The sequence below is a fragment of the Varanus komodoensis genome, unplaced genomic scaffold, assembly GCF_004798865.1.
Source record: "Varanus komodoensis strain SLA01 unplaced genomic scaffold, ASM479886v1 scaffold3, whole genome shotgun sequence".
Classification (NCBI taxonomy): Eukaryota; Metazoa; Chordata; class Lepidosauria; order Squamata; family Varanidae; genus Varanus; species Varanus komodoensis.
The window spans coordinates 36,804,773-36,822,547 of NW_025335761.1; the positions used below are offsets into that span (position 1 = coordinate 36,804,773).

General features: G+C 43.3%; 1 long non-coding RNA gene across 1 annotated transcript in view; it reads right to left on the bottom strand.

Annotated features, from left to right (window-relative positions):
• LOC123026605 overlaps positions 1-17,118 on the bottom strand; it is a 42,912-nt gene extending 25,794 nt beyond the window's left edge. The window contains exon 1 of the long non-coding RNA XR_006415331.1: positions 16,862-17,118. This is a non-coding gene — a long non-coding RNA (uncharacterized LOC123026605). The remainder of the gene's footprint in view (positions 1-16,861) is intronic.
• Between the last annotated feature and the right edge of the window lie 657 nt (positions 17,119-17,775).

Below are 17,775 nucleotides of genomic sequence, written 5' to 3' on the forward strand. Positions count from 1 at the left end.
CGACAGCGCCCTGCTGGGGGATTAGGGCCACTGCCTCTGATACCAGAAGTAGTTAAAAGCCATCAGGATTAGCAACCATTGATAGCCTTCTCCTCCAAGAATCTGTCCAATCTCCTTTGAAAACCTTCCAGATTGGTGGCTTTCACTTCTTCTTGTGGCAGTGAGTTCCACAGTTTAATTATGCGCTGTATGAGGAAGTACTGCCTGAGTCTCCCACCAGTCAGCTTCAAGAGGTGACCCCACATTCCAGGATTTCATTGCAAGCTTCCATTTCTTTCTGTGTACTTGGAAGAAAAGCATTTCCTTTTGATACACAGATACCTTCTTCATCAATGATTTGCTATACATACATTTTGTACTCAGATTTCTTCATTCACATAGAAAATGTAGTGTAGGGAAAACTAGGCCAGCTCCCTGTTGAAAGTGAGGTTTTCTTATGTAGCAGTGGTGAGAAACTTGTGCCCCTAGGTGCTGATGGGCTTCAACTTTCATCAGCCCTAGCCACAAACAAGCTTTAAAAAGTATACCTAAAGTTCTAAAAAACCCTCAACTATAAAATGCACTTGTAGGAAAATCAGAGTGGAAAGTAATACCATAAATCCTTACAAATCATAAGCAAGCACTATCATATATAGTTCATTGTAAATGTTTTTTTACATCTATGGATAATTTGATGTATATCAGAATTTTAAAAAAGAAAAGATTTAAGGAAGCCAGTGAAAAAATATGAGAAAATTCTGACATATCGTTTTTCAGTAACTCGAAGGAAGCTGAAGCAAGCACTCTCCGTAAATCACTGCAATTCATTCCCATTTCCTTCATAGCAGTAAAGAATAACATTTACCCTGAATGGTTTGGAAACGTCCAAAAGAACAGCTTTGTGATACAAACATTTCTGACATTTGCCGTAACATATAGGCTAAAAATTGCCTGTTGTCAGCCTGCAGTCTTCCTGTCTGTAAACCCAGGCATAAAGCTGCCTTACATTGAGCCAACCTGTTCCTCTGGCCCAGCCTTCCCCACTGAACCATCCTCCAGTCTTGGTGTACTACAACCCCCAACATCTCCAGCTTCTGTCTGTGGAAGCTAGCAGCTGTAGTCTAACACTTCTGGGGAGGACTCAGCTGGGCAGGGCTGACCTAGCCCAGGGCAGACCTCTTGGCATCACTTTAACTAGCGATGCTGCGAACTTGAACCCATCTGCGTGTGAAGCATTCACAGAATCATGAATATACAATGGCAGTGTACATTGTTGAATGAATATATCTCAGATACGCAGCCAAGACTTAGCAGCTACGCTGTACCTAGGCTGTGAAAGCTAATGTGATTTGGGGGAGGGGTGCAGTTTCACACTCATTTCACATCAATTCTTGAAAGCAGGGGCTTCCTCTCAGTAGTGGCGCTCACCTCTGGAACACCTTCCTGGTGTAGTTTGGAGGCAAACAGTACCAAAAGTGAAGTTTTAAATGCCTCTGGAAGAAGTGCTTATCTACACAGGCTTTCTCTGGAATGGACCATGATGAAGCTGCTCCATTTTGCAGTTGTATAGCTGTTAACAAACTATTTTCTAAAAGATGCATATGTAAAGTGCTTAGAGATACTATTATATGAAGCAATATTCAAGTATTATTAACTATTACAAATTTTGAACCTGTGGGGTAAGATTTAGTAACACTAGAAATATGCCCACCCTACACTGAGGCCCTAACACAAATACTGGTCTCAAGCTTCAGCATAACAACAAATGTGTTTTCATTCACAAATGGTAGTGCGCAAAAGCCTCCACATGCAGCTACTTCTACTCTCAGGCCACCTCTTGCATCACAGCTTCATCCAAGGGATCTGCTGCTCACACTGCTTCAGAGAACTCAGGCAAAGAAAATCCAAAATTACACTGTATACTACTCTGGTGTGCTCACAAATGGAGTATTGTATTCAGTTCTGGGCTCCACATTGCAGGAAGGATATAGCCAGGTTGGAATTGGTGCAGTGAAGGGCCTCAAAGATGGTGGCCGGATTGCAGGGAAAGCAGTATGAGGGCTAGACTGAGGGAACTGGGTCTTTTCAGCCTTGAGAAGAGGAGACTCTGAGGGGATCTGTTGGCAACATACAGGTACATGAGGGGGTGTCATGCAGAGGTGAGTTGAGGCCTGTTTTCCCCTGTGGAGGAGGGCAGGATGCATTCCAATGGAGCAAAGCGCAGGGAACCAAGGTTCAATTTGGATGCCAGGAAATACTTCCTGACAGGGTATGGAGATGGTTAAACCCCATTGGTGAGGATGTTCAAGGATAGGCTGGACATGCACATGGTAGGCATGTCATGAGCAGAGCTGGCTGGAGCTGGGGGTCAGACTAGATAGTCTGAGAGGCCCCTTCTGACTTGCTCTGTTTATTGTTTCTATGTTTCCAAAATAGCCTGAATGTTGCACTTCTAGACACATAAAGTCTGCTCCCAACTTTGAAAAAGCAATGTGGCCTCTGGGTGCAAGGGAACTTGAGGCTGAGTTTCATCACCAGAATTTACAGTTCAATGAATGTCAAACAGGAACTGGCAATTCCTCAGATTCTGCGAACCCAGAGCATTTCGGACTTCACAGGGAAAAGCCAGCATCTATATTAGACAAATAAGCAACACTGGGTCAGTGTTTCAGCAAAATATATGATCAGCTCACAGCAAACATCAGTCAGATGACAGCCTCTCTATCTATCCTACCAGGGACTGGGGAAGAAATTTATTCAATTTGGAATTAACTGCAAACTGACCATACTTGAATTTTCAAACCTACCCATGAAACAAAATCCAGTTATGAGAAATGTGCACAAAAATTCTTATGAATTTAGCATTCAGGATGATCCAGACTTAACTCTGGAAAAAATTCTTGAAGCTCAAGATGAACCAAGTCGAAGACCGGGGAAATGAGAAATTAATATTTGTCCACTTCTACTGTTTGAACCATCATCATGGGCAGATGCATGCAAAGAATATTGCAATAGTCTTAGAGGTCATCAAGTGCTTCAGAATTTCTTTCTTTTCTTTTTTTCTTTTTGTATGAAAACAGCCATGGAGCAGGGAGGATTTGCAGGGGACTGCGTTGCTAGGGGAAGGGGTGTTAAATATCCTTCTTCATCCTTTTCCCAAATGAGATCATACATGCATCCAACTCCACCCCCACATACCCTATTTGCCCTATGGAAAATCAAGGAATACGAGAGGAGAATTAAAGCTCATCTCCCATCTTTCTTTCTGTCCTTTTTGCTTCCTTCCTTCCTCCCACCCCCTCCCTCCCCTTTCTTTCAATGCAGAATATTGTGTTCATGGATTTCCCTTGTCAGGTCAGGTTTGTCTCTCAGAGAAGAGAAAGGGAGAAGGCGTGCAGCAGGTGATGAAGCACTAGCAGGCAGAAGCACGGAGAAGCCCCATTCTTTAATGAATCAGCATTTCTCAGGCAACCACAGAGCAATGGTGCTGAGTGCATGACTTCAGGTTGTCAGGGGGCATTTGAAAACAACCAGTTATCATGTGGAAACCTCACTGTATGATGACCTCAGTGTGACATCATACCCAATACAAGGATTTCCCAGCAAAATTAACTACGTGAGAAGCTGCTTTTGGCAATTCTGGCCTGCCCTGTCTGTGCCATCCATTATTTAGTCACATTTCAACAAGGTGCCATTTAGGACTGATTCATTCATACTTTTAGGTTTTTCTATAATGACAGGCTTACTGATGAAGATCCTGGAGTCTGAAAGTCTGTGTTGCTACAAGCTCACTGCATAGTATGGAACTGCCTAACTCAGAGTCCAGGGAGCATATACCAAACCCAAGAATCAAGAAAAAATTCTGCCCAGGGTTGCTTTAGCGCCTTTAACCGAGATTTCTAGATGCTAAAAGCAGCAGGTGAGGTGGCATGGAGGCAAACACACACCTCCCCGCCCCTTCACCAACACCATCCTGCCCCCTTCTCTGCACATTGACCTTTGTGTGTTCAGAGGAGCACTGGAGAAAAGAGCCAGGAAGCACGGGGGGGGGGGGCGCACAGGCTTTGCATTTCTGAAGAGGATGTTGCTCATTTGCTAATCGATGCTGATCAAACTACCTGTGAAAGGAAGCTACAGGAACTGGTTTGACACCTGGCAAGCCAAGTTCCCATCCCCAGTTAATCAGAGGCACACAGGGCAGGGGCACGTTTAGGCATTTGTGACACTGTCCTGGGTACCGTGACAAAATGGCTGCAGTGGAAACTGCAGCAAAGGACAAATAACTTGGTAATCATCACCCTGTCTGCAACAATAACTTCTCTCAGGTTATCACATGTTTGTTCTGTGCCTTCTAGTAAAAAAAGGGAGGGAGGGAAAATCTTTGTGAATGTGTCTGTATTCAGTTGTGAATGTGAAAACTTGTGAACTTCTGGGCCTGTGGGCATATTTGATCATTTGAGAAACTGCCTGGGCACCACCCCAAAATGGCTGCAATGGCAGGCAGGACAAAGGACTAATGGCCTAAGTGCAAGGCAGAGGTGGAGCCTATTTGCTAACACACTAAACAATTTCTTTCAAAGATTTCCCATTTCCTTTGTGATATAGCTAGAAACAGCAACAGAAATATACAGGATGAGGCAATTAAAACTTACAATTTCAAAAGCGTCCCTTTTCTTTTTCCTTCCGTTATTTGAGCAAATTTCCATCACATTTTATTCATAAGGGTCTCTGATTTCTTTTATGCAAGTTTTTTTTTTCAAATTTTATAAAAAGTAATTTAATTTTAGCTTATTTAGTTTTTATTCAATTTTTATTTTGTAACTTTGAATTGCCTCACCCTGTATATCACAGCCATCCTAGCTGCCAGTGTTTTTTTAAAGGCTCATTAGAGTCTTTGTGCAGTCAGTGGGGCTTGCTTCTACAGAAGCTTGCTTAGGACTGTGTGACAAAACATTGTATTTTTTTTAATTGAGAGGTGTGGGACACCTTGGCAAGTGCCAGAAAAGGTACCAATAGGCACCATGTTTCCTACTCCTTCACAGCTTTTATTCGATTAAATAGTGGATAGTGTCCTTCACTGCCCTCTGGGAATGGAATAGACTTCTAGCACAACAGGAATTCCTGAAGCAAATGCAAATGCTCCATTTCGAGAACAAGGTGGGTTGGCAGAGCAAGCGGAAGGCAAGTTCCACTGACCTGCCCTCTTCCTGAAGCATTTCTGCTCATCTCTGGGGTTGATCCAGAGATGGCTGGTTCCAGGGATGCTTGCGTTTCATTCTGCCTGTGCAACCAAACCAGTGGAGGCCTGGCATATAGGATACAGCCAGGTATGTCCCAGTCCTCATGGCTACATCTAAGGGGGACTGATCAAGGTAAAGAGACCAGCAAGTATACAAAGAGAGGTTGCTTTCAAAACCATAGTAGCACCTTCTAAAGAGGAAGTCTTTAACGTTGTGTCAGCATGCAGAAGTAGTGCAGCTAGAGGAGGAAAGTGGGGCCACTAATTTATTGTTTTACTTTGACCCATTAACACCCTAAGGCTGACCTGGAGTGTTTTCAGAATTAGTGGCTTTAATGTGACTCAGTGTTATGCCTGAAATCCAACTAAGTTCATGATGACTTCATCCCAAGTAAAGGTTTAGAGATTTCAACAGTGTCACACAATCCTATGTAAGCTTCCACAGAGGTTAAGAACCACTAAATGCAGTATCTCTATCTAGACCTTGAGTTCCTAGTAACTATTTGCATACTCTAATGAACCTGGTGTTAATGTGACATGAAATGCATGACACTTCTAAAAATGAATCTATGTTCTGATGAATATTTAAATTATAGATGCAGCGGATCCAAGGAGCATGCTTAGAATCATTTGTGAAACCACTTGGTAGAGTTGCCAGCTTTTGAATCAGCTCCTCCAGCTGTCCCTTTAAAGGCAGCATGAACTGCAGCTACTAGCAGGTGCTAGTGTTGTGCTCCATGACATAAATAACTTTATCTGCTGATTTCTGCATATCCAGCCTCTGTTAAAGGCCAGAGGTCTTTTTTCTAGCCAGTTAGCAACCCTATTCCCTGCCCCTGGACATCTTTCCTAGGTAGTCTGGTGATTAATGAGATGAGCTAAGCACCCGATTCTTGAAGAGGCTAGACCTCAGGATTTATCCTCCACCTCTTCTGTCTTGCCAGAAGTTTAGAGCTCAGTGTATTACCCAACAGCATATCATTCTCCTCACCCCAAGAATTTTGCATTACTTCATAGCTGAGGTTATGGCTTTTCACAGGTGGTGATGTCTGCCTATTCACCAATCAACAGTCACTTGCTCTACTAAATGTTCTGGATTTCAGTAGTGACATACTTTGGAACCATCAAAATGTTTGCCTTTCTTAAAAGAAATGAATTACTCCCCTCACCCTCTCCATATCCATTCGCTGACACAGCCTCCTGTCGCTCTGAAATCTTTTCAAAAATAGGTCAGGCTTCTCTGCCTGGCAAGTACAGACAGGAACATGGACTATGGCAGCAGCAGTTTGAAGCTGATTTACATTTTCAACCTCAAACACAATGACCTTTTTACAAACCAAGGAAGAGTTGCCTTCATTGTTATTAAGGTGACAGACTGATGTGTGAAAATGGAGCCCTCTGTCAACTAAAAGCCAGCCCTCAAATTATTGGCGTAAGGAGTTCAGAAGGAGAACATCTGAAGAGTGGTGATGGATCAGCCTCAGGGTCCATCTTGTCCAGCATTCTGTTCAGAGTGGCCAACTAGATGCCCACAGGAAACTGATAAGCAAGAGAGGAGTGCAACAGCGCCCTCTTGCCCATGTTCCCCAGCAACCGATGTACCTGCCTCTGGCACTGAACACAGCATACAGCCAGCAAGGCCATTCATAGCATTCTTCCCCATGAGTTTGTCCAATCCCTTATTAAAGCCCTCCAAATTAGTGGCCATTATTAGATCTTGCGGCAGTGAGTTCCACAGTTTAACTATGTGCTGTGCAAAGAAGTACCTCCTTCTATCTGTCCTGAATCTCACCAGTCAGCTTCATGGCTAGGTTGTAACATGTATTATGAGAGGAGAACAATGTCTCCCTCTTCACTTTCTCCAGACCATGTATCATTGTGAACACCTCTACCATGTCTTCCCTCATTTGCCTTTTCTTGAAGCTAAACAATCCCAAATGTTGTACCCTGTCCTCAGAGGGAAGCTACTCCAGCACCTTGATCATTCTAGTAAAATTATCTGAACTTTTTTAAACTCAAGTGTCCTTTTTTTATGGGTGGCAACCAGATCTGTACACTATATTCCAAGTGTGGTTATGCCATAGATTTGTTTAAGAGGAGTAAAATACTGGTAGATTTACTTCAAATTCTTTTTCTAATTATGCCTAACATGGAATTAGCCTTTTTTTTTTTACAGCAGCCACACAGTGGGTCAACAATTTCATCATCACAACCCCAAATCAATTTCTTAGTTACCACTAACGAGTTCAGATCCCATCAACATATATATGAATTTGGGATCCCCCCCCCCCCCGTTGCGTTACTTTACACTTGCTTACATTGAACAGTACAGTGGTACCTCAGCTCACGAACGCCTCAATTCATGACCAAATCAGGTCACGAACAGAAATTTCTGAAAAATTTTGCCTTGGGTCACGAACTCGGCATCAGGCGATGATCATGGTTGCACCCGCCTCCCCCCAGCACTCCAGTAATCATGCCTGCCTCCCCCCCAGCATGCCTGCCTCCCCCCCAGTGCACCCATGATTGTGGCCACCTTCCCCCAGTGTGCCCACCTTCCCCCCAGTGCGCCCACGATTGCGCCTGCCTCCCCCACCAGCACGATCACTTCAAATTTTTGTGATTAAAAAAAAAAAGGTTACAGAACGGATTAACCTTATTTACATTGACCCTTATGGAAAAATTTGATGGCTCACAACCAACTGGGTCACAACCAGAGTCCTGGAACAGATTAAGTTTGTGAGCCAAGGTACCACTGTATTTGCCATGTTGATTCCCATTCTCACAATCTGGAGAGATCTTCTGAAACTGCTTGCAAATTGTTTTGAATGAGCCCCCGTAATACTCGTGTCGTAAGCTACTTGGCTAGCTAACTGCTCATTTCTAATTCCAGATCATTTACGAATAAGTTGAAAAGTCTTGGTCCTAATACAGAACCCTGTGGGACCCCACTGTTTACATCCCTCCATTAAAAGTTACCATTGATCCCTAGCCTCTGCTTTCTGTTTTTTAACACATTACTGATCCATAAGAGAGCTCTTCTTATTGCATGACTGCTAAGTTTGCTCAGGAGTCTTTGGTAAAGGACTTTGTCAAAGGCCTTTTGAAAATCCAAGTAAACAATGTGACCCCCATCCCAATGTTTGTTGACAGTCTCAAAGAAATCTCAAAGGTTAGTGAAATATGATTTACTTCTGCAGAAGCATGTTGATTCTTTTTCAGCAGGGTTTGTCATTTGTATGCTTACTGAATTTATCTTGAATAATGCTATCAACCAATTAACCCAGAACAGATGTTAACTTAACTAGCCTGTAATTTCCCAGAGTCCCCCTGGTATTACATTGGCCTTTTTCCAGTCCTCTGGTTCAGAGGCTAATGTAAAGGCCAAGTTATATATTGTTGTTAGAAGATCAGCAATTATGCATCTGAGTTCTTTAAGAACCCCAGGCTGGATATCATCCGGGCCCAATGATTTAACTTTCAAGCTGTCAATGACATCAGAAACTTCCTCTACGGTCACCACTGTTTCCCTCGGTTCCTCCAATGCCCTTCATGAACTACTATCTGTTCAAGCACCATTATCTGTCACAATTATCTTCTTCAGTGAAGACAGATAAAATGAAAACTTCTATCATTTCTGCAATTTCCTTACCCTCCTTTAGTACTCCTTTAACTCTGTTGTCATCTAGCAGTCCAACTGCCTCCCTTGTTGGTTTCCTTCTTCTGATACTGTAAAAGAATGCTTCACTGTTGGTCTTGATGCTGTTAGTGATATGCTTCTCAAAGTGCTTTTTTTGCATCTCTTATTGACTGTGTGCATCGGTTTTGAACACATTTATGCTCCTTTTTGTTCTCCTTATTTGGGCAAGACTTCCATTCTCTGAAGAAAGCTTCCTTTTCTCAAATAGTTTGCTTGACACTGCTCATTAACCATACTGGTGATCCCTTGAACTTAATGCTACCTTTCTTAAACTGTGCTATACATTCTGGCTAAGTTCCTATTATGCTTGTTTTGAGTAACTTCCCAGCATTTTGAAAGTATTTAACCTCCTTGACTACCTCTTTCGACTTCTTCTTTATATGTTCCCTCATTTTAACAAAATTTTCTCTTTTAACATCAAATATGATTGTGATTAACTTCTTTGGGAATTCCCTCCCACAACCTTGCATGCATGCACATGTGCGCACACACTTATATAAATCTAACAGAACTGTGGTCCCTCTTTCCAGTTGGTTCAACAACATTCATATTTCATACTAGGTCTTGGATTAAATCCAGTGTTTCTCTCCTTTGGTTAATTCTAAGGCACAGTTCTTGAGGAAATCAGACATGCAATTTCTTTGTCATTACTGGAATATGCATTTATCCATTCAGTGTAAGGGCAAAGCAGTTGTCCATTATTGTAACACTTCCTTGTTTGAATGTCTCCCTGATTTCATTTTCCATCTCAAGATCACCTGAGTATTCTAGTCTGGGGGACTGAGGTTTGCCAGAGGGTACCAAGTGCTTCTTCTTTAACGAGAATGAGATGACTGCCTCACATAGCCAATTCTGTGACCTAAGAAACAAAGAGGATATGTACACAGGGGTGTGCCATATCATCAACTTTGGACCCCTTAAGCTACTTGGTACCATGGGCTCCAATTCTTGAACCCTATGCTAAATGTTTCCATATTCTCTGCTTGCCTTCCTACTGCTATCCTCATGTTCATTTAAAAATGCTCATCACCTAAGGAATGCTTAGGAGAAAGGAGATGTCAAGTTATCCTTTGTCTCCTGTAGCAAAGTGTCTTGGGCCAGCCCTGTTAGAAGGCTCTTCTAAAACCCACAACCAAACTGTCTCAGTGCCAAGAGTCTAGCCAAAGCACCCTTCAGCTATCAGTTCAGCTGGGCAGCCCTTCCCTCCCGCAAGCAGACTCCTAGAAAGACTTGTTGCTCAGTCACTACTATATTCTTTGAGGCTGGCAATGGGAAGCAGCCTCCATGCTCGTCAGGAGGCGTACTTGGTACCATGGGCTCCAATTCTTGAACCCTATGCTAAATGTTTCCACATTCTCTGCTTGCCTTCCTATTGCTATTGCTCCTTACAAATCGGATTCTTTTAATTAATTGCTATTATTATGTTTTATTAGCTACTTTGTTCTGTAGGTCTTTATATTCCTAAACTTAGGAAATCTTACAATGTCTGAAAGGATAATAAAAATAAAAGCAAACCCTTGCCAGAAATACAGATGGATAGCCCTGAGCAGCAAGAGCCTGCTGAAGTAAAAAAAACATCAAAATTTTACTCAGATAATCCTACAGGACTTCTACAAAAGGAGCATCCACTTTGCAGACATTCCATCAAAGTCATTGCCCAGGTGGGTGTAGAAAACTCAGTGCCCCAAACAGTAGCGATCACAAATTTCACACATAGAATCCCCTGCAAGACTGAGATATGCACACCCTTCCAATCTCCATGGGTGGGTCTTATGAGTGAAATTTTGCATCCATCATCTTCTTTGAATGCACACATAATTAGCATGGTTAGGCCAAGGCTATGCTTGAAACACTTAGATCAGCTTTCCCCACCCTGCTACACCTCTCCCTCTCCCTCTCCCTCTCTCTCTCTGTGTGTGGGGGGGCTGGCTTAAGGCCCTTAGCTGCAGCCTCTCGATCCTTTAGCAGAGGAACCCAGGAAGTTCTCTGACGTTAATGCACACAGTTCTTACCTTTTTATAAAATACATAAGTTGAAAATAATACTACCATAGTTCTTTGACCAACCTTTAAATAGCATTCTAAAAATAATACAAATTTATTTTAAAAAGAAAACTATTACCATGTTGTGACATGCCTACTTTTGGCTCCCCACTGTAAAGAAAACAGCCTTATGTAGGCGGTGGTCTTAAAGCACAGTAAGAGTGAATCCTTCTGTCTTCCATGTTTCTGCATATATTTATTCAGAATATCATGAAACAATATCTATATGCATTTCCCAAGGTTTTTATGCTTACAAAGGTCTTACCTTTTTTGACTTCTTTCCAATATGAAATATATTGATTATATGTGCCTTATTTCCCTTCCACACTCCCCCACTTCTCAGATTGATTGCCTTTGCCTCTGGCACATGTCCACACAGTTCCAGTTCAAGGATCTCCACATCTCCTTGACATGTTTCCCCAAAGAATTACACATTTTTTTCTTCAGCTTTCCTGACAGCGGTCCTCCTTTTCCACATCTAGCTGTTCCATTTATATAGTCCAAAAATTTTTTAAAAAACCATAAAAAAGCAGCAAATCCATGCAGATCTCTCACTTTCCAAAACCAAAATGTAAAAATCGATGTTATGATGCCTGATGATGTCATCAGCAGGTCCAATCCCAACATATTTCACATTAGGACTTGCTCATATGCGCACAGCTTCTCAAGGCACCCGGAGGAATGGCCTCTATTTACATGGACTTGCAGGAAGTACTTCTCCTTGCTGGAGATAATCACATTGCTACTTCCCATATCTAGGAAGGAAAAAGCTTTCAAATTCTAGAGCCTCTTGTTTTACTGAGGGTCTTTTCCTCTCTTTCAGTTTACTTCAGCCTCTAATCCACCCCATGTGTATGTAAACAACCTAGAAGTTATAGGGCAGTTAATAAGAACGGTACTGACACCAGGTTACTGATTGATATGATGCATTCCTTGCTATTCCCCAGCCACAAAGGCAATGAAAAGAAACTTGCTCAAGTTGGGGAAGGAGAGTGTCTTCCTGCCAGCATCACAAGTAATGTATGAAGGCAACAATCCCATTTGTAACTCCACCCTCTTTGAGCTCTACTAAATTCAGACCTCGCCCTGGTCTCCAATTCCTCAAGTCCTAAAGTAAATAAGCCCAAGAAAGAATTTTAGGACCATTTCCCCACTACATGCTGAAAACCAGCAGGCGTCCCTCTTAATTAATATTTTCCTGTCTCAGACTTTATCTAAGCCATCTTCTTCTACTGGGGTGAGGCAGGTTCTTAATCCCCCCACCCCAGGCTCCCTAGAAAGATTTCATCACTGGAGAGAGCTCTGGACCCTGGATAACTGGGTCATAAGGAACTATCCCCCACACCCCGACAAGCAAAAAGCATTAGCCATCATTGACAGGAGACAAACTGCCCCATGATATACTGATTAGCAAACTAGCTAAAAGTTGGATAGAACCAGATGGAACAACTATCAGGTGGCTATAGAATCAGACTCAAAGAGTGCTCATCAATGACACCTTCTCAGACTGGGGAGCAGTAACAAATGGGGTATTGCAGAGTTCAGTCCAGGGCCCAATGCTCTTCAACACTTTTATTAATTATTTGGATGAGGAAGTGCAGGGAATGATTATTATATTTGCAGATGACATAAAACTGGATGGGATAGGTAATACCCTGGAAGGCAGAAAGAAAATTCAAGGTGATCTTGATAGGTTGGAACACTGAGCTGAAATTAACAGAATGACATTCAGTAGGAACAAATGCCAAGTTTGGCACCTAAGAAAAAGAAACAAAATGCATTGTTACAAGATGGGGAATACTTGGCTCAACAATGGTGCAAGTGAGAAGAATCTTGGAATTGCTGTAGATCACACGCTGAATAGGAGTCCACAATGTGATGCAGCTACAAAAAGAGCAAATATTATTTTAGGCTGTAATAATAGAAGTATCACTTCCAAATACCATGAAGTATAGTTTCCCTTTACTCAGCACTGGTTAGGCATCATCTGGAGTACTGTGTCCAGTTCTGGGCGCCACAGTTGAAGAAAGATGCAGACAAGCTGGAAAAGGTTCAGAGGAGGGCAACAAGGATGATCCAGGGACTAGAAACAAGCCCTCTGAGGACTGATTGAAAGAACTGGGCATGTTTAGTCTTGAGAAGAAAGGACTGAGGGGATACAGGATAGCACTCTACGAGCACTTGAAAGGCTGTCACAAAGAGGAAAGACAGGATCTCTTCTCAATCATCCAAGAGTGCAGGAGAAGGGATAATGGGCTCAAGTTGCAGGAAGCCAGATTCTGGCTAGATATCAGGAAACACTTCCTGACTGTTGGAGAAGTACAACAATGGAACCAATGACCTAGGGAGCTGGTGGGCTCTCCCACACTGGAGGCATTCAAGATGCAACTGGACAGCCACCACAGAGGGATGGTTTAACATGGAGTCCTGCACTGAGCAGAGGGTTGGACTCTCTGGCCCTCTTGCCCATCCCAGCTCTACTATTTTATGATTCTAAGATTATGATGGCTTTTCACTACACCTTGCACATTCTCCTTCTGGAAGCAACATTCCAAACAAGAATGAGGCTTTTAGGTCAATGATATAATGCATTTCATAGATGCATAAACATCCCGCTTTCATTATGAAATCATAGATATCCCTATTCACAACTGGAAACAAGTGTAAGAGAAAGGATATGGAAGTTTGATAGAGGAGGTGTCACTATCAAAACTAGGTCAGAAACATAGGAATTCATTTACAGGTGTAACATACTTTCCATCACTTATTTGGCCCTGACCAAAATCCATGTCTAACCATGATCATGTACTTCTATAGGAAACCTATTAGCCAAATGAATGGAATACAGTATTTAAAACTCCAGCAAATAATGTGAGAAGAGTTCATCAGTGTACAGTACTGCAGAATTCTAGATGTTTAGATCTCCCCACGGACATGTCCATTCATAACTGAGAGTTGCACATCTTCACTCAAAAGGTAGATGGAGACTCAGGGTGGAGTCTGTCAGAATAACAGAGCCTGTCACTATAAACTGGTTTCAAGCCCTAGCCTGTAAAACATGCATAATTTGCTTTTTGAATTTTTTAAATGCAACCATAAAAACTGGTAAAGATGTGGGAAACCCAAACTGTTGCTCCTTCAACATCCACGAACAAGGGTATGCAAAGGGATAGATAGCCTTACTCTGGCATTTCAGGAAAGCCTTTCTTCCACTCCGGTGCTCTAGAGGGCCCAATTTCTGCGTAGATGCAGCAGTATGCCTCGTTTTTGCTAAACCTGCTGATCTGACAGCCGGTGTGGTGTAGTGGTTAAGAGCACAGGCCTGGAACTCAGGCAATCTGCTCAGCCATGGAGTCAACTGGGTGACTTTGGCCAGTCACAGACTCTCAGCCCAACCTACCTCACAGGGTTGTTGTTGTGGGGATAAGATTAAGAGCAGCAGGAGGAGGAAGATGTAAGACACTTTGAGTTCATTGTAAGGAAAAAAAGCAGGATATAAGTCTAACACGTAAGTACATAATAAGTGTGAATCCCATTATAAAATATTACTAGCAAATGTAAGTTGTGGCAGGCTGTGCTAACAGTTAGCTCTAGAGTAGGCAAAGTGAGTTACTAGACTGTTACAACACACAATGTTAAGTTCCTGTAGAAAGCAGCTGTATTCTTTATATGCACAGCAGACAGCATATTATCAGTATTGTATAAATCATGAAAATGCTGGAAACAAATATTTTGACTTATTCCTGGCTGAAAAGTTGTAAAGGATGTCTGTTTATTTCTATGCATTTACATTACTATGACCTTCTTCCAGTTTCTTGACATATTTACCTTGACATTTTTTAAAGAGAGAAATAAAAAGGAAGAGCTGGTCCTATGGAACTGAGTAGTAAACAGAAGAATGTCAAAAACCAGAGGCCAAGTGAAATGTCTCATGAGCCCAGCAGTTTTCATTCACTTTTTCTCCCCAAAACAACAGCCCAAGACCAGCTGTATACAAGTCTGAACATGTTCAAATATACACTGAATGAGAGAGGCTTCTGTGTTACAAACTCCTAGACAAAAGGCACTCTGTCTCAGCAATAATGTACAGCCAACACATGCAGGACCGTCCATGTAAAAATGTTGTAACATGTTAAGCAATCTCAAAACATCATCCAGTCTCTTCACTATGGTTAGTAGCTTGGGGCAGCAAGCCAAAGTACATTTACTTCAACTTAAAAATGACTAATTTCAATGAGGCATATATCTTTGGACTTGAATGCAGAGCTTTATTCCAAGACTGATACATCACTTGTCCCCAGGTCCACAGGATGCCAAGAAATGTGGCATAATTCAGACATGGGAACTGGGTGTGCTTTATAAGCGCAGAGTCTGGAGCTACAATTCAGATTCTCAGAAGATGCCCTATAGCGATGGGCAAATACAGGGTAATTTATTCAACCCTCCCCCAGCTGAATAAAGCCTTACAGGTCCTTATGCTAAAGTATGTGGATGGGTAATGCACAATCTCCTTACCTGTATGACCTCCTTACCTGTATGAACCACCTCTTCCCCATCTTTCATGCACAGGTCCAGAGGCAGTCATTTCTCTGCCCTATAAATCCAACAATCCAACTAGGGGTGAGGACATAGCTCCATCGCAGAGCACATGCCTTACAGGAAGAATTCAATCCCTGCCATCTCCAGGGAAGGCTGGAAAAGCTCCTGTGTGAAGCCCTTAAGAGTGCTGATCATACTGGGCTAGATGGACCAAGGTCTGACTCAACTTAAGGCAGCTTCCTAGGTTCCTAAGAAAGCTCTAGCATGAGTTTGTTTCCCCATATCCTTCCTGCCAGAAAGAACACTCTGCGCCAGCTGCCAATTTTCTGGGAGCGCCAAGCTAAAGGGAAGCACACAGTGGTCTCTGTCTACTGCCAAGAGACCAAGGGACACTGGGGGCCTTCCTCCACACCTCCAAAAAATAAGGTCACAGCAAGGGAAGATGAACCGGTCCAATCTTTTGGCTAACAAAGAAGCAGATGCTCCAGTGGTCACTTTCCATTTCCTTTCCACTTATTTATTTATTTAGAATTTTTCTATGCCGTCCCATCGCTTGGAGCCTCGGGACGGCTCACATAAATAAATAAACATAATACAAATACAATTAAAACCCATAAACACCCTGGCTGCACAATTAAAACCTACTGATGTTAAGCGTTGTTAAAATATTGTTTAAATAAAAAGGTCTTTTTAGTTTTGTGTTCAGTCTATTAGATAGTGAACCTGTAGGGAGAGACTGTCCTATATTTTAATAAATATGCTGCATATCTAAGATATTATGACCAACAACAGTGATTGTGGTTATTCTTCTCTTTGGGTTAGGCAAGGAATTGTGTTAAATGTGAAAGTACGACCACTGGCTCCTCTGTTGTCTGATGAGAAATTATGCACTAGAAAGCACACGATCAGCATTAAATTTTCACTAAGAAGCATCAGATAATTAGACTATAAAGAGATGTCTCCCAGGTGTTCCCCATCTCCACCTCTGATACCGAACTGGTATTTTCTGTATGATATTATTCCCTCTTCTGGAGCCCAAAATAGGGCAAAGCCAGGCAGGAGCGGGAGGTGTGAGGTGCCCGGTTGTGTCCCTGCCGCACATACACAAAGTGAACACTTGTGATTTTAAACTACTTATTCGCTTTGGGCACAGGAGGTTAGGCTATCGAGGCTCAATCCTGTGCATGCATTGTATAACTTTCTTCACACTAAACACGCATCGGGTTGCACCCTACGGTTGTCGTCCCACTCTCAGTTACCTGGAGGTAAGCTTCATTAAACACACGGGACTAACTTCTGAGTAAATGTGCATCGCATCGCACGCAATATCAATAATTATGAAAGAGACTTGGCAGGCCCTACCACCATACTGTATGCTTTTTGGCGGCGGATGGCTTCACCGGTAACGCCCCTTCGCCAAGCATTGCGCAGTCGTCGGGCGAGGCCAGCTTCACTCACGTTCCTGGACTGCAAATAACGTGCAGTTTGTGTGTGCGCTGCACCAGGGAAAGCAGAGAATCGGATGCACCCCTCGGAAACCAAGGCTAGGCTGTGGCACTTTTGAGCATCTAGGTGAAAGGTCTGAGCAGAGCACACAAGCACGGCGTGCGCCTCCCCCTCCCGCCAGCGCAGGTCCAAGCTGTGAGCACGAAGCGTTGGCAAGAGGCGCGACAACACAGCCCGCTCGGCAACGAGCCGCACCGGGCGCAGCTGAGGCGCAGAGAGCTCCCACACTGCACCGCGCTGTCTCTTTGCCCAGCCAGCCGCACGCGCGCCGCCCCCAGCAGCCCCGAGCCAAGGCTTGGAAACGGCGCGGCGGTGTCTGCGAGGCGCCGGTGCCCCGCCGGTGTGGAGAGGTTTATACAAGTTGAAGGCGAGGTGACGCTCCCGCCCGGCTTCTCAGCCGGCTACGCTCCTTGCTCTTGCTGCACCTACTTGCAAAGGCAAGCGGTTGATTGAATTGCACACACGCACGAACAGCCTGCAAAAATGAATGCATAAATTGAGCACAAGGGGTTAAGCGGCTGGCTGCGGTTGGGGACAGATTTAGGCCAACGCATCGGAAGGGCGCAGGTGGAGAATCTGACGCCTGGGTGAGATGTATTTATTTAAAATTCCACACAAGAATCAGAATTGCGGCTGGCGCCCTGCAGATGCGTTGGGACTACAACTCCTACCCACACCAGCCAAGCCGTTGGCTGGGAATGATGGGGATTGCAGTACAAGGCACATGAGGGCGCCAGGTTGGAGGCAAGGATGCCACGGAGAATCTTTCA